The 27,861-nt window shown below is 38.5% G+C and overlaps 1 pseudogene; it reads left to right on the top strand.

Annotated features, from left to right (window-relative positions):
• Positions 1–23,568, top strand: LOC128804521 (centromere protein J-like; annotated as a pseudogene).
• Positions 23,569–27,861: the final 4,293 nt, after the last annotated feature.

The following is a 27,861-nucleotide window of genomic DNA, read 5'->3' as shown; positions in this document are numbered from 1 at the left end:
ATGTGCTCTGCTTGGCGAAGCAGATCCCCGGAGTTCACGCCAAAAAAGAGCAGTTCAGAAATCTCAGGACAACACGTGCAGCTTTCAGATTCAGGTGGGCAAAAGGTGCTGGAAAGGAAATCTGAACCTAAGTCTATTGTGCAACTCCTGTGAATTTTTGCCTTGGATAGTGATTCTAACTGATTTTATTGCAGGTCAGGGGAAGGTGCTTGGGTTTTATGGTGGCTTGTAATAAAAGCTTTTAAAGTATTGTAAACTTGATTTTTTTTTTTTTTTTTACTTCTCGAATCATAGTCATCCTGCCTCTCATACTGAGAGAAGTTCCACCTTGTAGATAAAAATGAAGAAGTCATTAAGTTAGGGAAGCTAAGTTATAGGAAGCAAGGGAATATGTTATATTTAGGGGGAAAAACATAAGTAAGATATAACACAAGTGGCTATAGCTTCCCAAGGTGTGAGAACATGTTTCTGTAGCTAAGAAGGCCTGCTCTCTGTCAGCAGTCTTGGTTTTTCTCACACTGATATATAGTTGCATCACTGAGAGTTAAAACAATGTAAGCTGCTACTTGGCATCTTCTCTTGGCTATACTTGGCCAGCCTTGTCTTCTGTGGGAAAACACCAAAGGGTAAGAAAGAATAAAAGAGCAATTTGCAAGAAATCAAAAGTTGATTTCCAAATGGGGGAGAGGAGCAAAAAGAAGTGGGAATAAACAGTTTTAAAGGGAAGAGAATATAAATGTCATCCAGACATGCATCCTGGATTCCTTTGAACTTCTATAGTGAGACCTGACTGTGATACTGTGAGCCACTCCCATAGTACAATTGAAATTCTAATCTCATATTCTTCAAGCTAGGTCAGGGCAGGTACTCTCACTGAAAGAGTGTGGTCTCCTTCTTGTCCCTGGAACTCTTATTTTCTTGCTGGTTTACACTGGAAACTGTACTGCCCAGTGAAGAGTACAGTAGAGCTTCAGAAATACTTCTGACAGTACAAATGAGGGGAATTGTGAGGCAGCCTGTGGGTGGACAAATCACTGAATCACAGAATGACAGATCCACAAAACATTTAGGGTTGAACCCCCTGCCAAGGCAGGGTCATTTTAAGCAGGTGACACAGAAACTCATCCAGGTGTCTTTTGAATGTCTCTAGAGAGGGAGACCTCACGACCTCCCTGGGCAGCCTGTTCCAGTGTTCTGCCATACTTAGTCGAAAGAAGTGTTAAGGTGGAACTTTTTGTGTTTATGTCCATTACTCCCTGTCCTGACTCTGGGCATCATGGAAAAGAGTCTGGCACCTTCCTCTCAGCACTCGCCCCTGAGATACCTGTATGCGTTGGTGAGGCTCCTCCCAGTCTTCTCCAGACTAAACAGGCCCAGCTCCTGCAGTCTCTCCTCGTAAGAGAGATGCTCCAGACCCCTCATCACCTTGGTGACCCCCCTGCTGCACCCTCACCAGTTAATCCTTGTTTTCCTTAAACTGTGGAGACCAGAATTGAACACAATACCCCAGATGGTGCCTCACAAGGGCTAAAGCTGCTGACACTGTTCCCGATGCACTCCAGGATCTCATTGGCTCTCCTGACTGCAAGGGCACTTCTGACTCATGGTCAGCTTGCCATCCACCAATGTCTTGTCATCCACCTGTCCTCCCAGGTCCTCCTCAGCAGAGCTGCTCTCTAGGTCAGTCCCCAGCCTGTGCTGGTTCTTGGAGTCATTCCTCCTGAGGTGCAGGACCCTGCACTTGTCCTTGTTGAACCTCATTAGGTTTTTCTCTGTCCAACTTTCCAGCCTATCCAGGTCCCACTGAATGGTAGCACAGCCTTCAGGTGGATCAGCCATTCCCCCCAGTTTTGGGTCATCAGCAAACTTGCTTAGGGTGATTTCTATCCCTTCATCCAGGTTGCTGACAAACAAGTTGAATGAGACTGGACAGCAGGAATCTGACAGCAAGAGCACACTAGGACAGGGGCAGGTATGACTGCTTTTTATTGAAAGCAGTGCTGACTTCAACCTGCCTCGTGTGTAAAACTAAGGCTTGAAAGTGCAGAGGCACTATAATATCAGGGTAATTTCCAGCTGGATCTGGTCAGTACACTGTCTTTGAAATATACTTCAGTTGAATTTGCACTAGAGGACTGGGCTAGCTGACACATCTCTGACTGTTGTGATGAGTCTGGATTTTTATTGCTGGAAACACAAACATGAACATATCATCAGTTTGCTTAACATTTCACATTCTTATTTAAAGGGATAAACACTGAGCCATTGCTTCAGTATACAGAGAGCCCCACAAAAAACCTTTCCAGACAAGATGCTCAAGAAGAAGAGAAGAGAAGAGAAGAGAAGAGAAGAGAAGAGAAGAGAAGAGAAGAGAAGAGAAGAGAAGAGAAAAGAAAAGAAAAGAAAAGAAAAGAAAAGAAAAGAAAAGAAAAGAAAAGAAAAGAAAAGAAAAGAAAAGAAAAGAAAAGAAAAGAAAAGAAAAGAAAAGAAAAGAAAAGAAAAGAAAAGAAAAGAAAAGAAAAGAGGAAAGGAAGAGGAAAGGGAAAAGGGAAAAGAGAAAAGGGAAAAGGGAAACGGGAAGCTGCCTTCTACTAGCCTGTAAGCTTAAATATGAAGGTACACACATTTCCAATTTTGTGAAATAGAACAGAAAATGCCTTGTTAGAAATTCTCATGTGTACGAATACTGCTTATTAAACTGTTTAATGAACTGGCTCACAAGTCATATAATTATGAACACACAAGTTGTTCAGAGCTGTCTAGCAGTGCCTTCACTGCCACGTTCTGTAGTGAACAAATTAAGCAAGCACTACAAATCTCTATAGGCAGGGAACATGCATCTTACCATTTATCCTTTCCATGATTCCAGCACTAGATTTGAGGAACAAACCCCTATTTTTTCCCACAGATTGCATCCTCCCACCTACTTAATTCAATTGTATGTTGTAAAATGTTTTCAAAAATCAAAACCTTGTGTATATTGTTGAAAACAAACATTTATAATTATTTTAGGTTGTTTGTTTTTCATTTATTCATTCTGTAAAGGCTTTGTTTACATTGCCCTTTTTCCTGCTGCTTAGAGAGCAGTCAATTAAAAGAAAGGGGCTTCTCTGAAACTTTTCTTGCTGCTAAAGAAGAAGAAGAAAAAACCAAAGGAGGAGATGTTGCCATTGAGCAGGACGGGACCAAGGAGATTCCTTCATCTCACTTTGGCATAGAGGGGAAGATGAAGACTGGAAATATAGAAGCCAGGTGAGAAATTATCTTAGTCAGTCAGTCAAACTGCAAATACATGTTTTCCATTGATAGTATACATACTCTTTGTGTTATATATGCAACACAACAGCTCTTTCCTTTGCTTGACAGTGGCAAGTGTGCATGGGCAAAAAATGGGCAGGTCTATGGCCTGGCAGCTGATGTACTTCTGTATAATGGAATGCTGATCTAACCATATGGATGAACTGGTTTTGTTCAAGCATAGAAGTAAGGCAAAAGTTGGCAGGGAGAGGTAAAATCTACTGATATGCCATCACTTCTGCAGTGGCCATCAGTTTATGATGGCAGCTCATTCATCCCTGTCTTTCTTCTTCCTCTTCAGCTGTGCCAAGGCCAATTTTTATATGCCTATATATTGAACAGGGCAGTGAAGTAACCCTTGTTAAAATTATCTGGAGAGAAGTGTAACATTTAACTTGGATCACTTTTCTGATCTGGTTCATCACTATACTGCAAAAGGACACTGTGGGGCTCCTCACAATGGGCAAGAAAGGCTGGGCTGGCACTGGTGATGGAAAAAATGCTCAAAGTTGTTCTCTTTCCTCAACTGATGCAGACAGAAGCAGCAGGTGTTTGGCATGCTGAACCTTTCATCAAGTATAAAAAAGAAGCAGCAAACTTGTAGAAAAGCACAGACTGAGAGCAAATGTCATGAGAATTTTCGTGTGTTAACCATATGGGAGTTGGACAGAGAAGGAAGATAGGGACCTCCAGAGCAGAAGGCTGGGAAGATGTGGCAGGACCATATGCATGTCTGGGCAAGTGGCCCTGTCCATGAATGCATTTTTGGATCAGCAGTGAGCTTCTGAAATCTGTCTCCCAGTCACCCCTACTTGGTGTGCTTTGGTTCACATTGTGATGTTACCATGAGCCAGATGAAACTAAAGAACAGAATGTTCTCCAGCTCTTCATGACATTTTCACTATGGCACCAGGCTATATTTGGTTTGAAGCAATCCTCTCTGAAATGAGTATTGCCTAATGTTGAGTCCTCTTTAGCAAGAGTTTTCCCTACAAATCTAATACTATTAGCTCATGGTGTGGTAACAGACATAGACTGACAAATCAAAAGGTTTCCACGGTAACACAATGCTGCTGGGTTGAGATGGAGTGTAGGAAGGACAGTGCTGCACAACCAGCACTTCTATTAACCCTAGATTTTTTTTAATATTTAGTAGAAATTGTGAATAAGTGACTAAATCAAGGCTCAAGCACATTTCCTTTGAAAAATGTATGCTGTACTATGCTTCATTTTGAGCCAGCTTTCATTTTGGCCCTCTACAACATTATAGGCATTACTTTTTTCTACTCTATCACTCTTCACCATCTAATTCAAGCCACTCTATCAGAAAGATAGTGAATTCTTTGTGATTATTATCAACTGTATTCTGAAGAAAATGACTGAAATGTTTTTCCTTTTGAATATTTTTTACCTATTTCTAAGGACCAACTGATACCAGCCAAAAAATGTTGCTTGCTGAAAGTATAATTAATGCTTGGTCTGGACAGGATGTTTTAAAGTGAGAGTTGGATTCACACAATAGGGACATTTTACTAACAAGCTTCACATTTTAAAAGAATTTCAGGGACCGCTTACAGTTCTAAACTCCGTGTCACCTCCACACAAATTATCAAAAGAAAACTAACTAGAATGTTACAAATAAGTACCTTCTTGTTCCTTGCCTAGGCAAGTCACACCAGCAATTGGTATTAGACAGAAGACTTCTGGAAAATTTGTTGAACTGTTGAAGAGCAACTTAAAACTTTTATCATATAAAAACGACAGAAGGAGCAACAGGTACTGTTGCCATCGGTGTATTCACTTTGTTTTTTAACAAATTCTCATGCACAGAGATATTGTGTGGGCTCTGATTTGGTTCATTACATAGTAGCACATTTTTCCACTGATCTTTGATGTCATAATGGAAGACTTTTCCCCAAAGTAAAAAGAGAAGGGCTATATTATTAACTCATGATCCATTCATCCATGATTTCCCACTGGATTCCTCTGTTTCCACCTGTTTTCTGGGTCATAGTTTGTGCCCAGGTCTTGAGACACTTAGTTAAATGAGACATCAAGGTCGACTCCGTTTGCTCCATAATAACTGGTCTCTCGTGTGCCACTGCTGTGAGAATGGGGGCATTTCCAAATACAGGTCTTGTACAAAGGTCAAGTATAGTGAGAGTGTTCTGCTTTTTGCCATGGGTACAGTTTGAGATGAACTTATGCCTGACACCTCTAGGTGTCAGACTCAGCATTTGGTTCGGTTTGGTGACTCGGAAGTTTCATCACTTGTGTGTTTCATCACTCAGAAATTTTCTCTATATCTCCCTGGCCAAATAACATTTCAAAATGACGTATTTCTGTAAAAACTATTATAAAAAACTACTGGAAAAACTACTGTAAAAATTGTTGTAAAAACTACTGGAACTTCCTCTGAAAACAAAGAAGGACAGAACTTTTCTTATCTTCTATCATAGAGATATTTAGCAACCTTTGACTCTACAGAGTGAATGGAGGCATCACATAGCGACAGCTTCTAAAAAGGTGCTTCTCACACCTTCCCTGGAATGTCAGGGCTGCTTCTTATGTACTCAGTTATCCATACCATACCCAGGGTCTTTCAGACTTCTGGTGTCTCATTTTTTTCAGTTATTGCATCCTAAATCCATTGGCTTTCTCTTTATGTAAGATCAGTCAGAATAAGTTTTCCTGTCTGCAATAATCACCAGGGCAGAAATATTCACTTCTGATGCCTCTCAAATGCTCTGTCACAATCCACTGAGCACACTATCCTCTGTGTCAGACTGCTGTTAAGAAAGGGGTCCTGAGGCCTCTTTGAAAGTTACATTCGTAATAAAGTTGAATCATCATGTGGCATTCACATTCCTAAAAAGGAGTTCAGCTACTGACACTGATATACCCCCAAATCTGTTTCACTTGCTGAATTTGTAGGGCTTGGATTGCACTACTAAGACCTATGGGAATGGAATACTTGCATAAACAGGCAAAATATATTAATTCTTTTTGATAGATTAAGCAATAAAGCTTACTGCACTTATGAAGTCTGTGGTTTTAAAAGCATAGCAAGGGTTCATAAATATTCACAAGGTTCTGTGTATTATCATAGATAGCTGTCCAGAAGAAACCTGGAACATCCTTAGCAGAGGATTAGTGACTGATATATACCACAGAAGAACCCCTTCACTGACCATGGTGAGAGAAAAACATGAGGAAGCAACACATTTTTGCAGGTAAATCTGTATACACAAGAAACTGATTTGTGTGTGCAGTGAGAAAAAGATTTCTTTTAGAATCCTTAAAATCGGGTTGCTAAATTCTTACTTATCAGCTAGCTTCTTTCCAGGGGTATCTGTGTTGTTTTTGAACTGAAACACTTATTTAGCCATCTAGATTAAAAGTAAAGCACCTCACTGAAGGAGGCCAGCTCTCAAAACACTTCTGCAGTTAGGGTCTTAAACTGAGTAATGCCAAATGCTTCCCATAATTTTCTGAATATCTTTGGATTACAGTGAAAGCAGTAAGAACTCATGTTAATTTTTTTTTTTTTTAATAAGGTCAGGCTGCTGATAGAGTAAAGAATATACTCCTCACATTCACATCAGGGTAGCACATATTTCTGAAGTTAACAAAAAGTGTAGAGGACACATCAATGCCAACAGCATTCTTATTTCAGGAATACTAATCTTTAGATCAGACTGAGGATGTGTTTGATGCCATATAAATTTAAGAAGTTGGAAATTCAAGAGAGTAAGAGAGTTGTTTTTGTTATTTGTAATTACTAAATGTTGTAAAAGTTTTAGTTTAGTTTGTTTTTTGTTTATATCTTCACAGAAGAAAAATAATTTCTTAACACAAAATCCCTGCAATTAATAATTTTGGAACAATGGGGTTTGTAATGGAACTAACTAATTGTAGGCTATGCAAATGCCTCTAATAAAAATTGAGCTTGTTTTCAATCAAATCAAATAAGAATCTTTAATGTGATGAAATCTGTTAGAATTAGTAGGTGCCATCTACTATAAACACAGGAGAGATTATTTTCCTCTTTGCATTTCAAAACTAGTTCTTAATTGATACAAAATTAGCATAATTTATTGATTTTTATTTTTTGGTATATTATGCAAAGTAAAAAAATTATTTTTCAGATCTACTTGTCCATTCTTCTTCATTTCAAAGATGATGGTAATAGTGCAAAAAGCTATTTTGTATTTATTAGTTTGTATAATTTTCTCCTACACCTTCCTTTCAGCAAAGCGCTTTCACTGTCTTAAAAATTAATGTTTTCATTAAAGATCCTTCTTTGATCTCTAGTTGACCGTGATACATGTTCCAGATGTGAGTGTTTGTGGGATTTGGCAGTTCATGAAACTACTAATGAAATTAAGTGCTGCTTTTACCTTTACTGCTGTAAATTTTGACTGTGGGGTGACGTGCTGGTGCAGAATTACTGCAGTGCCAAATTCTGCCGGCACTGTATTCTCTGCCTGCTGACCGTGCTGCCTTACCGAGGCAATTACTTTGACTTTTTCATAATAATGCATATTTTTAAAAGAACTTGCATGGATTTGTTAATGTCATTAGCCATAGTAGCCCCTAGCATTTCCACACAGATGTTTATCCAAAAATGCCTGCCCAGTATAATGTGTGCATCTTTTCACTCAGTTTTTCTAATTTATGAGCTAAAACTAATTGCAAAAGGCAGATTGTCCTCCCTGGCTATGTTGGCCCTGTGCTGATTTATGCAATCCAAGAATCTGCTTTGCATTTTAAAATCAGCAACCCTGTTAGGAACACAAGATGACTGCCCACTGATAACAGTTCACTTGTGCTGCGTGACAACTTGCGCTCGCTGGAAGCAATGAAAGTCCTTTTCAGAGCAGCATGACATGCCCAAACCTGCCCAAACCTATCCATTCCTTTGTTTCCAAGCACTTTGTTTTCACACCTTTCCAGGCACAAATCTTATAAGCAAGAGGGTAAAACCAATTGGGATGTAGTGTGCTGTGTGTATCTGGTGCCTAAGAGAGCCTGGACAGTGCTCAAGGCGTCAGCCTGTGGCTCCACCCCCGCAGCACTGAGGTTGTTCTGCTGGCACTTGGTGTCAGCCAGAGGATTCTGTGATGGTTATTTGTTTGTTCCTTCAAAAAGTGCAGCTTGTTTGCCATTTTTAATGCACAATTTCCTTATAGGATAGAATTTGCACACTTTCTGGACCAATGGCAGCAGCCAACGTGTTGGTGGCTGGTTTATTTTTTTCCTACCTGCATCTTGCTGAAAAACCTTGTCTTGGAAAAAAGACTCTTGCTTCATGCATGTTCTTACCTCACAGGCAGCCCTGCCTCAATTTGCCTCATGCAGAGGTGTGGCTGGCACGCAAGCAAGAGTTTCAGTTTGTGCAAAGTGCTTAGCCATTTCTAATGTATTTCCTATCTGTGTTCTGCATCTAACTCCTATTTGTAATTTACAGCTGGGTTATGAACTGTTTGGCAGCAGCTCCAAAGAAGTGTCGCAGGTGCCCCTGGTATCCTTGGATATTGCATTTCCTCAGGGCAGGACCTGTTTTCTAGCCTTGACTTAACACAGTACTGTTCAGTCTGCAGTGGAAAATGCTATACATAGATCTTGCATCTTACTTTTGTTCTAGTGCATTTTATTTCAGAGTAACTGGTCTGGATATGGAGGGGTGGTAGGCTGGACATAACCACACAGGGGCTCTATTTGCTCATTCAATTTGATTATTTTGAGAAGAATTAATACTTATATTGACTGTTGCTGAGCCTTTCTCCATCATGCTTTTAACCAGAATATTAGTCAAGCTTATTTAGAATAGAAAACAGCAACAGCAACAACATTAGGTAATTAATTACAAAGAGCAGCAGGATATAGGGAGTTTGTTTTTCTCTTAGTATTTGTGAGAACTTTCACATTTTAGTCCTGAGGTGCTAAACTCTGTTACTGAGAGGGAAACATGAGGTCACGGCTGCCTCATGGCTGAGGTTATATGCCTGTAATTCATGTTTCTTTTCGAGTAATAGCAAAGGACAGATGGTGGCTGTACGTCATGAAGGGAACTGGAAGCTCAGTTTTTATTTGTTAGGCAGGAAGCTCACAAATAATTTCATGTCAGATTAAAAATTAACCAAAAGTTAGATCACAGTCATATAAATAAGCTCTGCTTGAGGATATGTAAAGTTTTGTATTCTTCCCATATTTCTGAGTGCTAAGTGCATTTCCAGATCAGTCATGTCTTGAGCCATTGAGTTCACAGGCAAAATCTCTTCTGAAAACCCACATTTAACCCTTGGAGCATATTTACCTGTGGAAAGTAAGTACTTTATCCCATTTCTTTCAGGTCCATGGCTAATCTGACTTGTAGTAATGACTGGGCAGATGAAAATACAGCCCAGTCCTCAGCTTTGCATGATTGCAGGGCTTCAAAGATACATTGGCAGGTAACAAGCTGTGCCTTCTACAGGTCTGCCCTAATTTAGCTCTCTAAATACAAAACATGTTTTAAAGCCTCTAAATTAATGGTCATTACATTGTCAAAAATTTCAATTGGAATTCTTTCAAGCTGCTAAATAGAACAAATTTTGCAGGTGAACGGATGCATGAGTGTTCCCAGGGAGGAAGAACCTTAATTTTGACAAGTGCTGATAACTGCTTGCCAATCCCAGCAGTATCAGCATATGAGGGACATGCCCAAGCCCTCCAAAGATCATGCCCAAAGAAGATACATTTGAAGACAGTCCTTCATTGCAGTCTCGTATGCCAATTTCATACTCTTTGTTTATCTTGTGAACAGAACATGAATAGACCAGCCCGAGACTGTCAGGAGCCAAGAGTTGACTCACCCTTTGGAATACAATAGACATCAAGCTCACTTACTGCAGAAAGAAAAAATTGCCCAGAGCAACTTCAAAGGAGCAGCTAGAGTCACTGGAGAACATGTGAAATCAGCAGAAATGCAAGTAAGCTGTCTTCTGTAGAATAAATATGTAGTTCTTATCAATTAATATTCTTCCATAAAAACATCCTGTGTTTTTACCTGTATCTTTCAATTTTCTACACAAGGCAAATTATTCATGCCACTTCTTTAGGATGGTTAGATATACGGTGAAGATTTTAATTTTAATAAGATACTGCTTTGGTTTGTGTTTTAAATGCACATAAAAAAGAAAGTGTTCTTTTGTATAAGAAAAAAAAAATTAGGTTGTGCCTACCATTTTTTAAGGTTGTTAAAATGTTCCCATATTCCTCATACTTCTTTGTACTCATTTGCTCAGCTGAGCTGACTCTAGAAAAATTTCCAACTCCTGTGTAGTGAACTTTCCTGCTTGTAAATATTAGGGCTCATTGTGCCACATACAACACAGTTAATGGCCATCATTCTCATTCCTGTGCTATTTGTTATTATTTTTTCTTTAAACTATCCTGATCTTTGGCTTTGAGGTATTTTTATGATATCTAGCCCTGTGTCTAACAATCTAACCTGCCTAATAACATCCCCAAGTCATTTATTATGGTTTCTTCTAAATTCCTTCTAATTCCTATTATGGTTTCTTCAAAAGGGATTCTATCTTTTCAAAGATTTTATTTCAGACTTCTTTGTGATAAAATCATCTCTGATTATCTGTGGCTATTATCCCTATTAAAAACAGCTGGACATAATATGACTTAAGGGGCAATTTTCTAAAAGAATTGTTGATAATCAGAGAGAAAAATGGTATGCCATGAAAAACCAATAACAGAGATGAGGCAGCTGAAAGATATATTTTTACAAAATAAAAGAACGGGCAATGGTAAAGCTCAGAAATGTCTGGAACAATGTTCTGCTGCAAAAGGATGTCTAAACCAAACTGATATATTTGACAGCAAACTGACAATTTAAATTACTCATGATCAAAGAAGTTTCAGAACCATTAAAACTGGCAACATAGTACTTTTGTTCAAAATTTCTATACTTTATTTTTCATTTGTACATTTTTGAGATACATATTTTTGGACTATACATATAGGGAATGTTTTTTCTCCTTATGTTGCATATTTGTCTACAAGTATCATTTTCAGTAGGAAGTGTTTCAGTGAGGCCATTTTAATATTTTGATTAAAAATATTTTGAATGTGCTCTCTGCACGCTATTTTAAAATATCAGTTTTCATTCCACCTGGGTTTAGAAAAAAAAATTTAGAATTTTTGCCAGGGAATAGTTGTGTTTCTTGACTATGCCTAGATCTAGAGATGGAATTTGATAGAATTGATTTAATTTTATGTTCCCACCTGAAATACCTAATGAGTGCAGATTCAAAAATTCCATTTTCCACAAAACAAAACCAAAATACTTTTGGGGTTATTTATCTCTATAATTCCCAACTTCAGAAGTCTGCTGCTTCTAGAAAATGGTTGGATGTGCCAAATTCAGAGCAGGCAGCTCACAGCTAAGAAAGGAATGTGATCAGGAAACAAATGGGCAGACACACAAATGAAGGGAAAGTGAGAAAGGGTTGCATTTGACAGTTGGTTGACTACAGAGCAAAGTGCACATTTCTAGCTCAACTCCACCAGTATTCTCTTTGCACTATCCAGCATTAGTGCCCTGAAGGAAAAGGACTCAGTGTTTGCATCAGCATGGGTGAAGGAAGAAGGCAAAAATAATGGAGATGGATGCATATGGAAATGTTGTCTCCAAATTTCATTACTTTCATTTTCTTTTCATTTGAAAATTATGTCTTTGCAATCCCCTGCTCTTTGTAAGAAACATCTAACTATTCCTGTGCCCTTTTAGCCACATGAAGATCTGATTACTTGACATTCTTGTAATTAAAATCTACCTTGTATTCTAGCCTTTTCTTAAAGACATTGACATTTAATGCTGATTATTTGCATGATTAGCTGAATTTCATTATTTTCATCAGCATGGACTTGTCTCTGCTCATTTTGTAACAATTGGTTCATTTTAAATATAAGAGTTCGCAAAGTAATATTTTTTATTGTTTAGGGGAGGTTTTTTTCTTTGTTGAAAAAAATTCAAATGTGATTTCTTTTTTTTTTTAATTGCATACCTTAATACTGTAAACCTTTAAGCAGAACAAAAGGCTCCATGCTTGCTTCTGGATATGTAAGGTGGGCTATGCCTAGCTCAGAGCAGGCAATGGCACAGCACACTTCTATTTTTTCACTGATAGATATTAAAACAGCAGATTGCTGGACTGCAGGAGGAGCTCAAAAGAACTGAGCCCTGCTGGCGTGCTGCCTGCAGCAAACTGAGAGACCAGGTTGAGTTGCTGACAAGGCAGAACATGGAGCTTCAAGATGAGCTCAGAGTTTCAGAACATCAGAGACGGGAAGCAGAAAAAACCCTAACTAGGAAGGAAGTCTAGGTAACTAATTTACTTTCAGTGCCTAAATTAAAGCCTCCTAAAAAGCCTGCTAAAAATAATTCTACTCTTCATATATATAATGCCATTTAGCTTTTTGATAAAACATCTCTTCAACATGGAAAAAATATAGTTGGACCTTCTATTAAATCTTAGATCTTATTTTATGCTGTAAACTTTCTGGAAAGAAACACCATCAGTGGCCTGCCTTACAGAGGCACAAGTTGGATTCTTGAATAGGAGTTATACTGGCATGAAGCAGGAGGGATAAACAGGGTGGAAAATATAGCTGGCTAATGTAAATGTCTTTGCTAAGCTCTGGAAATCAAAATGACTTAATCATATGTTTACAGAGTGTCTTGTAATTTTTTAATTCAATATTCCACTTGTTTAATGTACTTGTAGGATTTTACTTGCTTCATTAGTATATAACTGAGTAACTTCTTGTAAGAGAGTTAAAGGAAATTAAAGTTACTCTTTACACAGGAGAGAACAAGTCTTGATGAAATTAAATGATTCAGACTAGAATTCAAAAAAACCCTGAAATGTGGGTTGAGTGGATAATTTCTTTTCCTTGTGTGTATTCAAGGGAGAAAAATACATGCTTTGAGGGATCAGTTTCATCCTATGTTTGTCAAGGAAACTAGAAAAAATAATTATCTCCTAAATGGTATAGGCTGATGAGATGAACCCTACACTTCCCTAGAATGGCTGAACCTAGAAGAAAATGAAATTGAGCCATTTTCTCTTAGGCATTTCTCTAATTTTAAAATCTAATTTCTAGTAAGGTATCTTTTAAAAATGATAGAACCACCAATGAACTTGTCCTTTGCTTTATTGGAGTAAGGAAGTTCTGTGTCTCTTTTTTTATTTGATTGTAATGTACTTGTTAATGAAAATTTTCACCTAACACTTAAATTTCATTGAAAATGTAATTTGAAGTTAAATTTCACTCTATTTTTACCTTTCCCAAATTGAATTGCTCTTATGACTCATCCTTTTATAGATTGTGAAGGTCAGAAAAAAATATCTATATTAGTCACAGGTACAAAATTAAAATACATATAAATTCCAAAACAAGCAAGGATAAGAAAGAGCTAATTGACTTCTGCTGTTGGCCAGATTTCTGTTTGATTTGTACCACTTTGCTGATGTAAAACTACTACTCAAGACACTGAATATTTTTGTTGTGTGAAAGTAATACTAGGATAGTGTATATGGAGATGCTAGGACAGTACCTATAAAGTTTTTGTCTAATACTGGGGACTTTCAGACCCTAGCAGAAAAACATGTGGAATGTCATTCATTGCGTTTAAATATCTTAATCTTTATGAAAAGAAAATGGCTTAAAATTTGTATCAGATGGCTTTGAAGGCTGTTTGATTCTACTAGGTGTGACTTGAACTTAAAATTACATATTTATAACAAATTCTCCACTAGGTTTCAGAAGTTATTCTGCGAGGGACAGCATCTTCATCCAAACCAGAAGAAAGTTCATGGAGAGATAATCACAAGAGCCACAGCATCTCTCATGTGGTGCTGAAGATATCTTTGCTAAAACACTTCCTTAGAGATGTGAATAATAAGGTATGTATCTCTCCTGCCAGTAGTCACTTTTCCAGAGTTTCAAATATGTATTTAAGAGGATGTTCTTTGGAATCAAAATTTCCACAAATGAAAGTGTATATAAGCATGATCATGTTTTCTTGCTTCTGCATAATTCTACATGAATTGTTGATTTTCTTCTGGTTTTGCAGTAGCAGGAGAAAAAACTTCTTTTCCCCCTCTTTTCTAGACCTAACTGAATTGTGTGTTGCTCTCAATGAGTTTTCCAAACTTGTTGCACCTGCTACTCCACAGGCTGACTTTACAGAGAATCTCCTTGCCTTGGCAAACCATAAATCTAGTATTTTGCCATTCTAGGCTTTACTTGCCAATATGTAATAGTGTCCTTCTCCCAGGTCATCTCAGTGGGAAAACCACTCCGATTTTTACAAGTTGTGACAAGTTAGCTCAGTATGTCAAGTGAGATGCTGATTTCTGCCTGGTGTGCTGATGACTGCTCCTCCACAGCCATCTTATCACATTTCTAACACATCTCAATGTTTAGAATTTAGATATCTAACTATCTCTTTATGCTTTTCTTTCTCTTTGCTTTGTATTTCTTGCTTCCTATTACGGACACCTTGGATATTACAAGTCCCTTTTCTCACTTTTGGTCAGATTTGGTTGAAATCTATGCTTTGTACAAGTGTACAATCTCTCTGAAATTCATCTTCTCTACTGGAAACTATCCCTTTGGCTAAAGGAAAACTTAGATTAGCCAACACACTCTGCTCTCTGCCTGTTTAGGGACTGAAATAAAATGTAAAAGATATCAGATGAGAAGGGAGGCAACTGTTCCACTATAGTGAGCGTGACAGCGTGTGTTTGAAAGTCACTAGACAGTAAATTCAGCAAACTCTATACAGTTCCAGATATGAAAAGAGATATTGATAATTTCCTCCTATGGCACACAGCCACGGGCAATAGATATTGTGACTTCAGTGACAGTTTTGAGAAGGGGGAAGTTGAGGACAGCAGACTTTTGGGCTCACTGCTCTCTAGGCTTTCACCATCCAGCCAGGACTGGATCCAGTCCAACTGGAATCCAGCACAAGCATGAGTTAGACTGGTGGGCATAGTGCCCAGATGTCCTGAGTGAACTCTAAAATGCTTGACAGAGACAGATGCTCTTTATCTGATCTGATGGCACAGAAAGGCTTTACAGTGAATAGAGTGGCTGCCAATTATTTGACTCTAGAATTGAATTCTCAGGTAAATGGAACGTTAAACAGAAGCCCAAAATCCATGTCATAGTAGTAGATCTGCATACGGTGACTCACTTGTATTTTCTTTGCATTTGAGCTCTTTTGATAGCAGGTAGATGCTTTCCCTCACAGATCCTGTGAATCTGGATAATTCAGAATTTTGGATACAGATAAAACAAACTATTTCTATCCAAAATTGAGAAACAACACATCAAAGTGAATGGATAAGCAGCTGAAGAGTTGTCAGGCATTGGAATGGGCTGAACAGGGAAGTGGTGGAATCACTTGGCACTGTTCAAAAAATGTGTGGATGTGGCACTTTGGGACATGGTTTAGTGGTGGACTTGACAGCTCTGTGTCAGTGGTTGGAACTGAAGATCTGAGAGCCTTTTGCAATGTAAAATGTTTTATGGTTCTAGGATTGGAAGAAGACATGCATGTCTTCTATAACATATGTAAAACTAGCTTGGACTGATGAGTTTAGTCAGCTGTAACCAAGAACAAATTGCCATCTGACTTTTTTTTGTCAAATCTAATAGAATTTGAGGATATGCACAAAAAGAGTTGGCGAGCAAATCTGAGTAACGATCAACACAAGTTAAAGATACAAATTTTTTGTAGACGTGATTTTATGAAGTAAAAAAAACCCAAAAAAACATAACCAAGACATGATCCACATCTCTGGAAAAGATGTATTCTGGTTGTCTATAATACTTTAATACTTTTAAGGATGATCTCTATTTGTGCTGTAACATGACCTAGTTAGTGAGGAATGGTCCAGTTCAAGTTGTGCTTTAGTGAGACAAGAAAAATGTCCATTTTAACTGCACATCATTAGTGATTCTTTCAGACTATGAAAGAATGAACAGATGAGCCAGAATAGTTATTATTTATTAGTTATTAATATTTACTAACATGGATCCTCTGAAAACAATTTGATTTCTGAATGCAGCTCATTAGCTAGAACACGTTGCCAGTTTCCTGCCCAACGTGCACCTATGAATAGATATTCATTACTTCTATGAATAAAGATGAATTCATTTGCCTGGCAGGGTTGGAAATGGGAGGAGGGGAGGGGAATTCCACTGAAAGGTATACTGATAGCATTTCTTAATGTTTCAGCCAAGGTCAAATATGCTTACTTCCAATCTTGATGACCTTTTGGGCATGTTTTTGGGAAATCCCAAACCTTTTGGGATTTTGATGACCTTTGAGCATGTTATTTCTTTACCTATGAATGTTCTTCCTGACAAATTACTATCTCTGAAGCAGGGAAGGTCTGTGACTATGTGAACAGACTTTCATAGCATTTGAACTTCATTGCTTTATCCATGAGTCCTTGTTGCTTTTTCTCGACTTTTTGATTTGTTAGGGGGAATATGTACCCTACATGACACAAACTGTGGTATTTGAAGGTAATATTTATTATTTATGGGAATTGACAAATGAGAGATTTCTGGGAGAATTTGATGAAGAACTGAAGGTATTAACAACTGGGAGGCAAAAGCTCATTAGAAAATATAGCTGATTCTTGTTGAGCATGACGATCTAGGAGAACGTATTTTTAGAATTCCTGTGGTCTAGGTGGACACTCAGTAACAATATCTCCTCCCGTTCTCCACTGCCTTCCTGATAGCATAGATCTGTAGGACTAGAGGAATTTCAAGAGGTCCCTGCTTTTGCCAAGAGCAGGATCAGTGTCACTGATGGCGATTCAAACTGCATTTCATTAGCTCCCACGACAAAGATACAGAATGAACTGCCTACATGTTCTTTTATGAAGTCGAGTTTCATAACTAAACTACACCTCTTTAGTTGTCACCAGCTGATCTGGTGATTAAATGTTTATGTTTTCAGTGAAGACTGGAAAAAAATTATCTACCTTGTGCATGTTGGGACGCTGCTTCTTCCTCTAATCCTGTAGCCCCTTTGCACCAAGGGTCTGCATTTACTGATCATCCACATATTTCCAATGAAGAAAATTGAGATAATTTGATGGCTTTGTTTATGAAAGTGATAGAATTGAGAGACTCTTTATCAAGAACCCAGTCAGGTGTGATTAGTCCAAATGCTTAGCATTTGAGTGTCTTAAAAAATGTCAGAGTGTCTAAAAAATGCAGAGCAAAGTTGTAGTGGTTGCCTGGGATACACTGATGGCTCTGAATTTTCAAATGATCTCTTAGAATGACATTCCTCTGAATGAAAACAGAGACTGCATGTGATTCATGTAAGCTTGTCTGGTTTCCTTTGACATTATTGCTTTAAAAATAGGCATGCTAGTGTAAGCAATGCGTATAAAATGAAATCTGGCTTTTACAATGGCATGTGTAACAAGCTGGAGTACTAGCACTGCTCTTCATGGATTGAAGCTGAATTGGCTGATACTTCTCATCATGTTCATGGAAACAGAGCTACTTTCTCTGACTCCATCTTGCCATAAAATATCTTCTATTTACAAGTCTTATGTAAAGTTTTTAAAAGCTTGAATTGCAACATTATTTCAGGAAAACAAATGCTGCCACATGCTTGTGTCTCACTGAAGCTGATGAATATTTGAGCTGCTGTGGCCCTATTGGCACTTTCTGAAGATGGTGAGCCAGCTGGCTCAAAACTAACCAGGCAGCAAGAAAATAGTTCATCTCTGCCTGATTCTACTCAGTGAACAAGGTTAATTCCCCTCTGTAGCTGCTGATGGGAGGGACTGGAAACATGTGGCTGCGTTCAGAAGACAAGGAGTGAGAGTCCAGCAGTCTGGGCTGAAATTGGTTTGAGCTGCTGTGAAACTGATCCAATGGCTTTTCAAGTTCTTTTAAATTATTTGGCAGTTTCAGTCTTGAGATATTTAGCAATGAAATTATGGATTGCGTGCTCTTTCCTTCTATCTCTCTGCAATATCTTAGCTAATATCTCTTCATCAGAAATAGTCTTAAAGGTCCTTAGGTCTATACCATTTATCTCAAGCTGAAGTCCCAGGCATGTTTTGACAGTTTGCCCATCCATTTTTATTTGAAAACCTGATTATGTTTGAAGAACTCAGGCATATCCATGGACTCTCCCTGCAGAAAATATCACCAAATGTAAAATATATTCCTTTTAATAATAAATTCTATTAATTTATGTACTTTTTAGCAACCTTGACTGAAAGAGCTAATCAGTTGACTTTCTCCTGCTGAGAACTGTTTTATGCTTGAAGGAAAAATTTAGCCTTTTAAAATCCTGCAGTTTTCTGGTGTTGCAATAGGATTGCTTTCTTAGCTCCTTCCTTGTAAGCATACATTAAATTATAATGTCATTTATTAATATGAATAAGGCATCACCAACCACAGCAGCAGCAGATACCCTAAATTTCACTGATCACATGGAGAAAATTTTACAGCTGTCAAACATTGACCATGGCTATCAGAGAAGGAGCAGTGTAGTCTTCCTGTCTGTGCTTTGCTAGTCCCATGTTCACTGAGCAATAGCTCATGGACTTGAGTAAATTAAGCTGATGGCAAATATATTCTTTTCATTAATAGCTTACACACATCTTCTCAAGCAGCCACTCTTCAGTGTGTGAGGCATTTCAAAATGAGAGTTATTGGTGCCATTTCCAACTTTTTTTGGATTGTTTCTTTGTTTCTTACCATCATGTACCTGGGAGCTGTAAACACCTGAGAGTCTTTGTGTAAATCCTGTAAATCCCAAGTATCTCATGGTGGTCATGCAGGAATATTTTATGTTTTCTCTGTGCTCTGCTCTAAGATCTGCATTAAAAATTGGGGTAGTGTTTTTGAGTTTCCTTGATCTTTCCAGTCTAAATAATTTCTATAGTTTGGTTGAGAATTTTTGCATCTCATTTCCCTTCTGTGGCTCACACATCCCTCAGGGTCCTACAAGTCTTGTGTCAGCCTTGATTGATGGAGATGTATGAGATCAAAACATAGAAAGGCTGGACATCCAGCAAGTAAAAATGAACTGTCATAGAATATATTTTACTGGACTCAGCTCAGTTGTGATAACCTAGAGAGAGCTGGCAAGGTGGTGGGACTGAGGGGTGAGAGCCTTTCAGCAGCTGCTGGCCTCACCTCTGCCTCTTGGATTAGCCTTGGCTTACATTGTTCCAAGCACAGAGAAATGTGGGAAGCAAAATCAGACTCCAAATGTATAAAATGTGTGTGCGTGCTTGAGTGTGTCTTTTGGATATGCCCACACACACAATTAAACATCTTCCTAAAGTTTTATCCACTTAATGATGCACCCGTTGTAGGAGGATTTTTTAACGCTATTTGAAGATATTTATATTAACTTAATACAAATGTATTTACACTTTTTAGGACACAAATAGCTCTGTGCAAAAAGCTGATCCTTTGAGATTAGTGACCAAGGAACATCAAGAAGAAGAAACATCTGACTGTTCCAGAAGCACAACACCAGCTGGCAGGAGGACCCTTCATCAGGGAAGACTGACACCTTTTGAACTAGACAAAGTAAGCCAGCAGCAAGGTCTATTTAAACTGACTTTATTTTATTTTTATGATATTGTTCAGAATCTGTATTGGGATCCTGATCCCCACTGCTTGGCCTTTTTTCCCTGGAACTGCAGATTTTTTTTGTCATTAATTATCTAAGAGGCTGTTCATACATGCTCTGCAACAGTCTGAACCAAGCTTAGACACCTGTACAGTATCCACACAGAGACAGCTAAACTCCTAGGAAGGAGAAGTGTATGGCACACTCTTGCCATATCACTGATAGCTCCCATACTGAAGTGAAGCATGACTGTAAGCCAGGGCCTCTCCATTTTCCTTCAGGTTGTACATCAGCCCTCTCCTACTGGAAGAAGGTATAATGGTAGGAAGTCACCTGGAGCTGTCTCACATCAAGTGGTTGTTTTAAGGAGCCCAGCTCACCCTCCTGTGTAAAAGGTAAGTTCTGTGGAAACCTCCTGCCTGCTTAAAGTGGTCTGCAAATGCCTTGGAGAAACTGGTCCCCACCTCTTGATTAATAAAAAATGCGAGTCACTAAAACACATCTATGATTCTTAGAAGTATTGTCAAGTTCATATTTTACAAGAGAGGGAAAGCATATTGTGCTGCCACCTACTTACTCACTGAGTTTGTTGTCCCAGAGGTTCAGGAGGTGGGAGAATGGATGTGGACTGCATTTCATTTTGGTGCAGGACAAAGCACCTTTGGGAGGATGGACAAGCTGTTAGCAAACATTATCAGTGTAAGAAGCAATGTACTGCAAGACTCTGAGAGCTAGCATCTTCAAAAAGCCTGAGATAGGTATGGAAATGTTATTCAGCAATTTTCATGTGCTTTCAATGATCCCTTTTTCTTTAATTTTTCTTACAGGGACCCTTTTGCCCATTTCATATAGCTCAGAAGACACTTTCCTCTCACATAACTACAGGAAAGACACTTGCAGCTTTGCACCCTGCAAGAACAATGAAGAAGCAGAGGTATTTTGCCATATAACTCTATAAAATATAGTTACAGTGAGTCTGTGGTCTTAGTTTTCATAAACAGCGTGCTAACTCCCATTCATTTGACAACAATACTCTCCTGGCTTTATTATTTTTCCTTTACTCCTTATATAAGTGCAGTCTTTAAAACAATATTGCAATGGCTTCAAATAATAGGCTAGATTCCTTTGTCAATGTAATTCTGCACAGCTGTTGAACATTTATGTTGTTAGTTAGCATTTTAATTTTGTCTCAGGAAGAAGAAGCTCTTAAAAAGACAGGAAAATTGTTAAGAGCTCAGAATAAAGTGGCTTTTGTGACCACACACAAGAGAAATGGCATAACTGCATATGACAACAAAGTACCTACAGACAGTTCTCCTGCTTTTCTGGATGATGAAGTAAAGGTTTGAGCTACTTAAAATTCCAGTTCTTACACGAGCAGCAACTGTGTTCTTTCCATCTGTGAGGAGAAATAAAACACACTAAGAAAAAGAAAGTATTCTGTTCCCACTTCCTATGCTATGCAGTAGACACAGCTTTAGAGATGGATCTAGCAACTTTAAGCATGGTGTTTATAGTTATTTAGTGAAGCATATCATTGCCCTGTGGGGAGCAGTTCTTCCTATTCCTTCAGATCCCATAATTCAAAATTCACCACATCTTCAAACTGTAATTAACATCAGCTCATAACTGCCCTGGACGCTGTGTGCCAGATGTCTCTTGACTTAAGGCTCCTTTACACTCTGCCAGATGGCAAAGAGCATTTATGATAATGGTAAACTGGAATTGTAATGTCAGAATAGCCCTTAGTTACATAGATAGCACCACCTAACAGCTAAGAGCTGTGTAATTTGTTTAGGAAGAGTGACTCTAGCTAATACAAATACCTTTCTTTGTAAATCAGTAACTCGACACTCAGAGATAGTTCTGCTCTCTGTTCCTGTGCTTATTCTCTCCATTTTGCACAGCATAATTTTGCCAGAATGCACTTTTATCACCTCATTTTTGGACTTCCATTTTGCTATCTTTTGCTCTGCAAATGGAAGAAAACTGGAATTAATGTGCAACATTTCTAGTTACAAATAAAATAGGAAAATTCATTGCAAATACAAGGCAATACCAGAAAGAAGGGAATCTTTCCTCTGTGTGTGAAAGTAATTAAATTTTTTGCACCATTGTTTTAAGTTAGGGAATATATTTTAAAAACATTTCTGTTTATATAACACTACTTTGAGGTTTTTATAATATAACCTCCATAATCAATATTATCTAGAAGGTCAAAGTTACATCAAGAAAGGAGAAAGCAAGGGCAAGAGGTGCAGGAGAAAATAGAGTATCATGATGGAAAGGTAAAAGAAAATAGCTTTTTTTTTTTTTTTTTTTTTTTTGGTTGGGAGATATTCCATTTTTGTGAAAATTCTGATAAGATTAGAACAATATGACAAAGATGTAGTGCATCTTCTGGTTAGTGTAGTGCCTTCTTCTTTAATGTTACCAAAAGAATTATACCATGGTATTTGATATATCCTGAGCAGAAACAACTGCTACAGTAACACCAGGCAAAATTATTAACCAGAGGCTGTGCTGGGTATGAAGTCTTCTCTGACTAGTGCCCTTTCTGTAGAAGAGCATATTAATGACATTATTGTCTGCTCTCAATAAGAAGTCTCAAGCAAATTTTTAGGTCTGTGCATGCAGCCAAAATGAATTCTGTAGTACTGAAGGTCCACACAGAGTTACTTGGAAAGAAATGGTTCTTTACCTACCACATCAGCAATCTGTGTTAATACATCAAGTTCAATCATTTGATTCACACAGTCCAGAACCAGGCATCTCTCAATTGGCCTGCACAGAAGATGTGTAAGCATATATGAAATGAATCTGGTCAATAATTCACTAAAGTTGGTCAAGAAGAAACCTGACTGTCTTCCCTACTGCTGCAGGGATGTGCACCTTATTTTGCTTAACATTAAAACAAAGTGGTGGGGTGAGAACTTGGAACATGTGCTACAAGTAAATTCATCTTGTGAAAAGAAAATTTCTTTTGTCCTCTTTTACACACAAATGAGGCAAAAATAATGCCTGTGCTGCAGAGATATCTTTTGAAATAGAAAGATGTAGCATGACTTCCTTCAAGATCCAATTGAATTGGAAGGCAGTGAAGTGCTGCTCATCTCCTTTGACTTCATCTGCATTGGATGCTCTGTGTGTTTGAAGGTAGAAGAGGTGCTTTCTGATGGACTCTAAATCCTCACTTTCCACAATGGTACTAAAAAGGAGATTGGTGCTGATGAAAGGATGACACTGATCAGCTTTTCCAATGGAGATGTAAAGGAGATCATGCCACATCAGAGGGTGGTGGGTAACTTTTCGTTTTGTTTAAGGAAAATAAAATTATTAACTGATTATAGCAGGGTTCTATAATTTATATTTAGGTATCAATTCTGAGAGAAACTGATGAGGAAGGGTGTTGGTTTAACAACCCTGAGCAATGAAAGTTCAGGAGGGGGGAGTACCTGGATAGCACCGTGAAAACTGTGTTCTGGAACGGCAGACAGGAAACCAAGTGCTCCACTGGACAACTCCAAATCAAGGATGAGGAGGGAAATCTCATCCTAGGTAAAAGGTGATTCCTCCCTGCAGAAGGCTGCACTGTACGTATGTAGCTCAAAACATTTTTTTGGCAGGTCAGAATTGTTAGGAATATCTAACTTGTGAAAGTGAATGGAGGGATCTGTAGGGCTGAAATCACTTTGGCGCAGCAACTGGTGCTTAGATTGGAATAACATTACCTGAATGAAATGAAGACTGAAGGAGATGCATTTTCTGTATTCAACATTAAAACAAATACCCACTGTACTTCTCACCAAAGTGTTTCTTTCATGGTACTGATCACACTTTCTCTAGTTTTTCTGCAATTTGTTGTGAAAATGACTACAATTAATAACTATAAGAACCCCAAATATACAGTTCAGTGCTGCCTTATGCTGGCTAAAATAAATGTACATGGGCATTTATTTTCTGAGTTAATCATCAAAAAATTTGTGGAAGTGATTAATGTTTTCACTTTTTTTGGATTTTTTTGGAGCAGAATTTCCCAGCATGTATCAAGACTTATCATGAGCTGGATATTAGACCAAAACCTGAGCAGGAGTGAAAAGAACAGTCACAGCTCTGGATGTTCCTTCTGACCAAAGTTATTCAAAATTTATATGATCATAATTTAAAAACTCTGCCTTATGCATTTGAAAATAAAATGCAATGTTTATTCCATCCTAGTGATTATTCTGGATCACAGATCTGGATCTTCTGAATCTTTCTTCTTCCTCCAACAGTCTTTCCTCTGTGTTGCTTTGTCTTTGAAATAACCTTTCCCACTATTGCTTTTATTGCTCCAGTAGTGCAAAAATATTTATGGTCAGTGAATCTCTCCATCTGTAAGGTTCTTTGGATGACACTTGATACTTAGAGGGATTAATAATTTATCAGATGTTGCTTTCAGCTGTCTTCCCCATAGACTGCCTGTCAGAAAACCATAGAATACTTTGGGTTGGAAAGGACCTTAAAGATCATCCAGTTCCAACTCCCCCTGCCATGGGCAGGGACACTTTCCACTAGACCAGGTTGCTCAAAGCCCCATCCAACCTGGCCTTGAACACTTCCAGTGAATTTTTCCAAATCACTGAAACTCTTCTCTTGTAGAGCTCAGCTCATTACCTGCCCACTGACTGAGATACCCAATTATCTCCTTTTGCCCTTCAAATTCCTGTAGTAACAAATACACTCTCATAGCATGCTGCTTGAGCCTTTTCTCACACCTAAGTCCAAAAATTGCAGCATTTTGGAATTGCTCCCTCTTCTCTTCTGTTTCCAGGGGCTCAGACAAACAGCAAATCACCACTCAAATTGCAGAGCATCCTTCAAAGAAAGGGCAAGATGCACTGCTGGTATTGATCATACACATACTTCAGTTTATCAATTTAATTATGAAGATGTGATCAGTTAGATATCAGCTGTGTAATGATAAAATTGTATTGTTTTCCCTTTACTGCTTCATAACACTCCTGCTTTCAACTACAGAAATGGTTAATATATTTTATTTGTTTTTTAAAAGAAAACTCTAACTAAAATAAAATCAAGATATCATTCTTTTCCATGTGTTTCAGTAGGAATTTCAGTCTGTGCTACCTTATGCTGACCAAAATAGATCTATGTTGATTTTTTTTCCTCAATTAAGCATCATAAATAAAGTGAATGTTGCTAGTGTTTTGAGTTTGGCTGAGAAATTAGATATGATACCAATGTTTTATAAAGAACCATTGTTTTTATTCCCAAGAATTCCTCTAACAAAAGGTCCCTGTTCTCCAGTTAAAATGCTGATATTCTTTTTGTTTCTGTAGTTAATCAGAAAACAGGCTTTGCTCACAGCTTTTAGCCTTAAATCACTGTTTACTATTCAATAACCTGTCACTGAATCACAGAATCCTGTGGATAAGTAATCCCTCCTAATTATAAGCTAAATAAGCAACAATTTTGTTATCATGCTGCTTGCTCCTTGCTTCATTCATTAAGCACTCTTGACTCTAATTTCAGGAAACATTTTGGAATAATTTGGCCCTGCACAATGTGTGGCACATGGGGAATATGTGCAAGGCAGTCCCTAGAGCTGTGCACAAGGGTGACCCTACTGAAGATTTTGTAGCACTTTTGCCAGCCTGTGTCTGACCATTGTTTTACCAAGACTCATTTTTTTCAGGTGATATTTTATAGTATAATAATAAATGCATTTTTGACATAAAGGACACACATTGGATTTGGAAACAAGGAGTCAGGAAATTCACCCACATGAATGACAGTCTCTGTCAGGTGTGCTATAACTGAGAGTCCTTCATAGATGAGCTCTGACACATCCCACTTTGTTTTTCACAGGCTGATTCTCACACCCTCTCCTCCACCTTCCATTTGCCTCAGTTAACCAGAAGCATGGCTCTATCATTTATAGTTCATAGCTGTAGGAACAAAAATAACCCAAAAATAATCCAAATTAAGTGTGACTGCATATTGTGCTTAAACTGTAGCAAGACACATAGCTGCTTTTTGATGTTTTTTGCCCTGGAGGATTTACAATGAAATTTTAATTAATCCTTCAGGGAGATGGAACACATTTGGGAATTACCACTTTTGTATTTTCACAGGTTTTCCTAATATTAGCAAAAACATGCTACAGCCAGGATTTGGCCTCAGTTTTTTTTCACATTTAGGATATGCTGTGACTTGGGAACAGAGCTAGTTCCATTCAGACAGCCAGGGGTGTGGGCCTCTGGTCTTTGTCAGAGGAAATATATGTGTGGTTAGCTCATAGCTGCAGAAGTCAGGTGTAGGTAACCACCAACTGAGTTGGGCAGACTTGTGTGGAGAATACCCAGCCTCCTGGGATTTGTTTATTTTTAGCTTCACCTTTTGCTTGGAAGGGTATTTTGGGCACGCTACGTTTTCCTGCATCTGGGAAGTCAGTGTTTTTCTTGGAAGTGCTCTGGCAGTTTTCTTAGTTAGGACAGCCACCTTAGGAATCGATCCTCTTGCAGCCTGCAGGGCAGGTTGTGGAGAAGAAGCAGAAGTACATTTGGCCACTTTTTCATAAGCAAGTAAGCCAGGCACGCTCACCAGCTTCGCTCCAGGGCACACGTCTTCTGCCAGCCTTCATCCCAGCTACTTGGTTTGGCCTGGAAGTGTCAATCTGCTTGTAGTTCAGCAGTTCAGCAGTACTGTGGAAAAGTTTTCTTCCCACAGTGTCATCCATGGAATAGCCTAAACACAAGGCTGGATTTTGGTTGAGTTCTAAAAGCCAAGCTTTGAATTTGTCATAAACATTCTCATGGAGATGGAGCTCCCACAGCTTCAAGATATCTCTTGTATCATAGTCACCTGCGTTCACTTCCATCTTACTTTAAGAAGTGGCTACACCTGCTCTTGTTAACCTCACGCAGTCAGAGTCAGACTGATAAAAGTTACTGTTTCACTGCAAAATTAACACTGTTTTTGGGGGTGAGGTAAAAGCTTGTCTGGTAGTGAAATGTGGTGAAGCAGGGTGAGTCTGCCTGCACCCTGCAGCACAGACAGACCTGTGCTATTTGCTGCCTGCTAGACTGAAGCAGGGCTCGTGGAGTCTTTCTTGGCCATGAGAGAGCAGATGTCTCATGCCACAGCAACCTCAACTATCATTTATTTTCATGCATTTCAGTGAATATATGTTGCTAGCTGCCTAAATATTTTTTATATATCCTATGCAGCAAAATCCCTACGGCCTTTCCAATAAACAAAACCATATAAGTTTTATAACTGTGTATTGGCCATGCATAACAATGTAAGTAGCAATTTTCGTTTAAGTCATATCCAAGACTGATGGCACCTTTATATTCATCCTGTCCCAGGCAAAAGCACGTTCATTGCATTGCTGCCTGGAGCTGTGGCTTTCATTCCCAAGGTAACAGAGTTTTTCCTCATGGTCCCTGTGCAATGGAAGAGTTGTCATTCAGGAAATGACTACATAAAGTCCTGTGAAAAATCAAGAGTGAAAACCAGCTCTTTAAACCACAGGCCATAATGTCCTATCTCCTGTGCTTATTCAATGTCAGTGATACTGAGGTCCTCAACAAGGTCAGAACACCTTTTCCTGCTCCTTTGCCCCAAACTTTTATTGCTGAGTATGGCTTCATGTGGCATGGGATATCCCTGTCATCACTCTGTCTCAGCTGTCCTGGATTTGCCACCTCCCAATTTCTTGGGCACCTGCAACCTACTCACTGAGGGGGAAGAGTGGAGAAATAAAGAAAACCTGGATGTTATGCAAACACTACTCAGCAATAGCCAAAACACTGGTGTGTTATCAACACTGTTTTAGTTATAAAAATCTGAAACACAGC

This window comes from Vidua macroura, chromosome 3, assembly GCF_024509145.1.
Source record: "Vidua macroura isolate BioBank_ID:100142 chromosome 3, ASM2450914v1, whole genome shotgun sequence".
NCBI lineage: Eukaryota > Metazoa > Chordata > Aves > Passeriformes > Viduidae > Vidua > Vidua macroura.
This window is presented reverse-complemented; position numbering and strand designations above follow the sequence as displayed.